This window comes from Podarcis gaigeae (genome assembly GCF_964106915.1).
Source record: "Podarcis gaigeae genome assembly, chromosome: W".
Taxonomy (NCBI): Eukaryota; Metazoa; Chordata; class Lepidosauria; order Squamata; family Lacertidae; genus Podarcis; species Podarcis gaigeae.
In genome coordinates, this window is record NC_139695.1 from 11598446 (window position 1) to 11604445 (window position 6000).

The 6000-nt window shown below is 42.1% G+C and overlaps 1 pseudogene across 1 annotated transcript; it reads right to left on the reverse strand.

Moving 5' to 3' along the window:
• Nucleotides 1-4854: 4854 nt before the first annotated feature.
• LOC310835922 (barrier-to-autointegration factor pseudogene) lies at nucleotides 4855-5443 on the reverse strand (annotated as a pseudogene). The gene has a single exon. The product of its transcript is annotated as a barrier-to-autointegration factor pseudogene (transcript).
• Between the last annotated feature and the right edge of the window lie 557 nt (nucleotides 5444-6000).

Sequence of the window (6000 nt, forward strand, 5' to 3'; positions counted from 1 at the left end):
AATACTGCTTTCCTGACAATATGGTTCTTAAAGGCCTTATTGCTCTTAACCTTATCATACCATAAGTATGCATGCCAACCAAAAGCATTATTAAAACCTTCCAAGTCCAGTACATCAGTGTCTTCGAGAAGTAGCCAGTCTTTTAGCCAGCAGAAAGCTGCGGCTTCATAGTACAGCTTTAAGTCTGGCAGGGCAAAGCCCCCTCTTTCTTTCGCATCAGTTAATATCTTAAACTTAATTCTGGGCTTTTTGCCCTGCCAGACAAATTTAGAGATGTCTCTCTGCCACTTCCGGAAGCACTCTGTCTTGTCCACAATCTGTAATGTTTGGAACAAAAACAACATTTTTGGCAATACATTCATCTTAATAGCAGCAATTCGGCCTAACAAAGAAAGCTTCAATTTTGTCCAACTGTCCAAGTCTCTCTTAATTTCAGACCAACATTTTTCATAGTTGTCCTTAAACAGACTCAGATTTTTTGCTGTAATGTTTACCCCTAGGTACTTTACTTTTTTAACCACAGTTAGTTCTGTTTCTCTCTGAAACCGTTCTGACTCTGTATCTGTCAAATTTTTCCCCAACACCTTGGTTTTCTGTTTATTTAATTTAAATCCCGCTACCCGACCAAAGTCTTGTATCAGTTGCAATACTCTTTTTGTACTAGATTCTGGCTCCTGCAAAGTCAAAACTAGGTCATCTGCAAAAGCTTTAAGTTTATATTGTTTCGCTCCAACCTGGATCCCTTCCACCAACCAGTCCCCTCTGATCATATTCAAGAGCACCTCCAGAACCGATATAAATAGCAGAGGGGAAATCGGGCAGCCTTGTCGTGTTCCTTTTTCAATTTTAAACTCTTCTGTAACCACATTGTTAACTATCAATTTAGCCTTTTGTTCTGAGTATATTGCATCAATCCCATTCTCAAAACCCCGTCCCACTCCCATTTCTTTTAGATTTCCCTTCATAAATTTCCAAGAGATATTATCAAAGGCCTTCTCCGCATCTATAAAAATTAACAGTGCTTTTGTATTTATGTCTGTTTGCAAAAGTTCCAAGATGTCAATAATGTTCCTTGTATTAGCAAACATGTGTCTCCCTGGGAGAAAGCCTGCCTGGTCTTTATGGATTACTTCATTTAAAACTCTTTTAAGTCTGCTTGCCAAAACATCTGCAAATATTTTGTAATCCACATTTAAAAGGGAGATGGGACGATAGTTCTTGAGTTGTGTCTTTTCAGTTTCCGATTTTGGTATCAATGTGATGAAAGCTTCCTTCCACGATTCCGGCGCCCTCTTCCCCTCCATGATTTCGTTGCTGACCTCCATCATTGGTTGAATCAGATAGTCTTTTAATGTCTTATAGTACTTGGAGGTCAGGCCGTCTGGCCCTGGAGATTTGCCCAGTTGCATGTTCTGAATGGCTTTTTCAATCTCTTGACATGTTATTTTGCTGTTCAGGAGTGATCTATTTTCTTGTGACAATTTTTTAAGTCCATTTTTCTCCAAAAATTGTTTAATCTCAACCTCGTCCTGCGGCCCTTGAGTATATAATTTTTTGAAGTATTTCTGGAAGCACTTTCTGATCTCCGTGGGGTTCTGAATGTTTCTTCCTTCAATTTCCAGATTTGTAACTGTATTTAATTTTTGTCTCTTCTTTAACTGCCAAGCTAGCAGTTTCCCACATTTATTTGCCGATTCAAAAGTTTTTTGTTTCATTAATTTAATCTTCCACTCTATTTCCTGATTTATCAATTTGGAATATTGTGCTTGATGGAGTTTGATTTCTCTCAAAATCGGCTGTGACTTCGGATTTAATCTTAACTTCTTCTCTAATTTTATTCTCTCCAAAATCTTGTCTTTTCTGTCATTTTGTATCCTTTTCTTTACAGCATTCTGTTGTATCAAGAACCCCCTCATCACAGCTTTACTTGCATCCCAAATGGTTCTTTTTTCCACCGTAGTGTTCATATTTATCTCAAAGTAGTCCTTCAAAGCTTTCTGGGCCTTCTTAATAATCTCCTGATCTCTAAACAAATTGTCATTCATCTTCCATCTAAAGGAGCCAGTTGGTAATAGTGTCATGTCCATTTTCAGTGCGTTATGGTCAGAGCATGTCTTTGGGCAGATTTCCACCTTTCTGACCTTGGGTGCCAGACCTCTAGTTATCCATATTTGGTCGATTCTTGTCCAAGTCAGCTGGGCTTCAGAGAAAAATGTTCCTTCTTTTCCCAAGGGGTTCTTCGTTCTCCAGATATCAATCCAGTCCATATTGTCTGTCAGTTCAAAAAAGGTCTTTGGTAGTCTGCCGTCTTCTGTAACATTTTGGCTTTGTGACTTATCCATATTGGTTGATAGGACCCCGTTCATGTCTCCCATCATAATGATGTTGTCATAGTCCAGATAGTCCAGCATGATCTCATGCAACTTCTTGTAAAATTCCGATTTCCCTTCATTTGGTGCATAAATTCCTAATATCAGAATCTTCTCTCCTTGATGTTGTATTTCGATTGCCAGAATTCTTCCATGTTCATCTTTAAATAAAAATTTAGGTGACAGGCTCTCTTTTGCATATATCACCACGCCTCTCTTCTTTACTATGTCTGAAGATATAAATTCCTGGCCAAGTCTTTTGTTTATTAACACTTTTCTGTGGAGCCTAGTCACATGTGTTTCTTGTAAACAAATAATGTCCAATTGTTCCCTTTTTAATATATGAAAAATTTTCCTCCTTTTTTCCGGGATGTTACAGCCATTTATATTCCAGCTCAAAAGTTGCAGAGACATCCTGAATAAATCTGGTTATTTTTCTGGGGGTGGTACCTTATTCGCTGGATCTTCAGGGTCCAAGGGTGCAGGTACCTCTGGTGCTCCAGGCCCCGAGGGTAATTCAAGTCCTTTTTGAAGGTCCTCTCCGTACGCGATCAGAAATTTGTCTCTATCTTCCAGTGTTCTGATTTTAATCTTCTTCCCTCTAAAAGTGAAAGATAATCCTTGAGGAAAATCCCACCTGAAGATGATTGAGTTGCTCCTCAACAGTCTTACTAGTTCCAAATAGTCAGATCTGAGGTCCAGCAGTTGTTTAGGAATATCCTTGTAAATTTCAATTCTTTTGTCCGAAATATCCAGTGACTTTCCGTAATGCAGGCCCAAAATCTTGTCCCTTTCCTCCTTTGATCTCAGTGTTATTAAACAGTCTCTGGGCTTCTCTTTCTTTATAAGTCTTCCAAGCCTGAAGGCTGATATGATTTTGAAATCTTTTTCCTCTAAGTTCCAAAACTTGGAAAATTCTTTAGTCAAAAACTCAGCTAGGTTACCTTCTTCCGCTTCTGGTACCGACCTTATCCTTAAGTTGGTCTCCCTGTTCCGCAGTTCTATCATGGAAAGATAGGTCTGATGTTCACCTACTTGTTTACTGAGTGGTCTTACCTCTTTTTCTAGATTTCCCAGTCTTTGGCTGGTATCCTCAGCCAATTTCCGATTTTCACCTGCAGTCTCCTTCAATTCTCCAATTGCTTGTACATTCTGTGCAACTTGTCCAGTTAATCTATTTAAACATTCTGTGTTTTGATCGATTTTAGCTGTTTGCTGGTCGACTTTTTTATCCAAAGATTCCAATTTTTCAAGAATTTTCTCCAAAATAGAGCCAGTTGCTCCTGAGGCCATATCTTCCAGTTGTAATTCCTCAGTTTCTCCCTCCCCTGCCCGTGGCAGAGAAGCAGCTTCTTCCTCAGAAGGCAAAGTAGGCACAGATGATCTACGTGCCTGAGAGGCTGCGGTTAAAGTTGTTAAAGTTGTTTGTCTAGTTCTTGGTCCCTTTTTTCTAGCGCCACTCATTCCAAAGTTATCTAAAAGTCAAGGTCAAGCTGAGTTGTTCCCATGAGAAAACAACGGCCCAGATGGTGACAGTCAAACAGGAGGCCAGGAAAAGGAAAGTAAAACAATGTCACTGCTGTAAATCCCAAATCCTCTAGGGGGAGTTTAAAATGTCTTTAGGGAAGAGATCAATTCCAATAAAATTAGTAAGATCTAATTTAATGTCCAGGAACCTTCAATAAGATAGGTTTTAGCAGAGTTAGTATTTAAAAAGCCACAGTGTTTCAGACAGTGCTTACTGGTATTCCAAAAGGTGCTTCAAAGTAGCCAGTTCAAACTCCCTCAGATTGTTTCAAAGTTTAAGTTCAAAGTATCCAACCCTGCAGACTGGCTGCTCAGTTACTCAGGCAGTTCCAGCACCTGGGTTTCTTGCTTAAGTTGTAATCCAAATAGAAGAAAGGTATCACAGTCCAAATGAAAGTCATAAAATCAGTTGCTTAAAGTCCTTATTCTGCTTAGAAATAATTTCCATGGGTGCCCAGATCAGTTAAGTAAAAAGTTCACTCTTTGCCTCCACTCCTCCAGCTCTTTACTTTGAAGTTCAGTGTCAGCGGAAGACGGACTTCCTGTTTTTCGTCACTCCGCTTTCAGCCAAATTCAATGTTTTTGGGTCTCAAAATTTTGTAAAATCCTTATTTACTCACGGATTGTTGCTTTCCGAATCAGAAGTTTCAGGAAGAGAGGTCAGCGCTCACCGGCAACAGCAGCGCGGCTTCGCTCCGTTGACTGCGAAACGACCCACAGCGCCGCTACCCCCTCCGCGATCCGGAGCCCCTTACGGGGTTCCTTCAACGTTTTGGGGGCTGCTCCTGGCGCCCGCCGGGTCCCGAGACCACAGGCTTCTGCCGCCTGTGGTTTTCCAAAGTGGGTCTCCGCTTCGCCGCAGCGGACGATTCTTTCTCAGCGGAGCTTCCCTCTCCCGGTTAGAAGAAGGCAGCCATTGCCATTCGCGCCGCCTCCGGAAGTGTGAGCAGTTTGTGTAGATGTTGAAAGGTTTATAAGAAGTAGGTGCTGAGAGAGATGGGGAGGAACAATCTCTATTCAACTACAAAAGCCCTCACAGCATCCACCAGGCTTTGGCCAACAATCACAAGAAAGCATCACACCATTCCTTCAGGCAGCCATAACAGTCTCTGGATTGCTTGGCGTTGGCACCGCATGTGTCCTTCAGCCACTCGCGGAAGAGGTCCTTCAGCACTAAGAACTGTCCCAGAACCACGTACGCCTTGTCAAAGCCTTTGTCTTCCAGCTTCCTGTCAAGTACATCTCCAGTGCCAGCTAAAGTACCAAGAGACTTGTCCCCCATGGGCTCAGCCATGAAGTCCTGATGCTTCTGACTGGTGGTCATGTTGCCTGCAGCTCTGCCTGCTCTCTCGCCTCAACCACTGCTCCCACCAAAGGGTGCTGAGAGTTGTTAGAAGACCCACTAGTCTCTTCACAGAGCTACAATTCCCAGAGTTCCCTGTGAAGAGGGATTGATAAACTGCTCTGGGAGCAGAAAATGGGTTCTCAGCCCTCTTAGCAAATCAGTTCCCAGGATTCTTTGAGGGAAGCCATGACTATTTAAAACAATAGTGTTTTAAATGTGTTTTGTGAATGTGGCCAGTATACAGGTGAAACTTGGAAAATTAGAATATTGTGGAAAAGTTCATTTATTTCAGGAATTCAGCTTAAAAGGTGAGAGCTGGACCATAAAGAAGGCTGATCGCCGAAGAATGGATGCTTTTGAATTCTGGTGCTGGAGGAGACTCTTGAGAGTCCCATGGACTGCAAGAAGATCAAACCTCTCCATTCTTAAGGAAATCAGCCCTGAGTGCTCACTGGAAGGACAGATCCTGAAGCTGAAGCTCCAATACTTTGGCCACCTCATGAGAAGAGAAGACTCCCTGGAAAAGACCCTGATGTTGGGAAAGATGGAGGGCACAAGGAGAAGGGGACGACAGAGGACAAGATGGCTGGACAGTGTTGTCGAAGCTACCAGCATCAGTTTGACCAAACTGCGGGAGTCAGTGGAAGACAGGAATGCCTGGCGTGCTCTGGTCTGGTCCAGGGGGTCACTAAGAGCCAGACACGACTAAACGACTAAACAACAACAATATATGAGATAGACTCATTACATGCAAAGCGA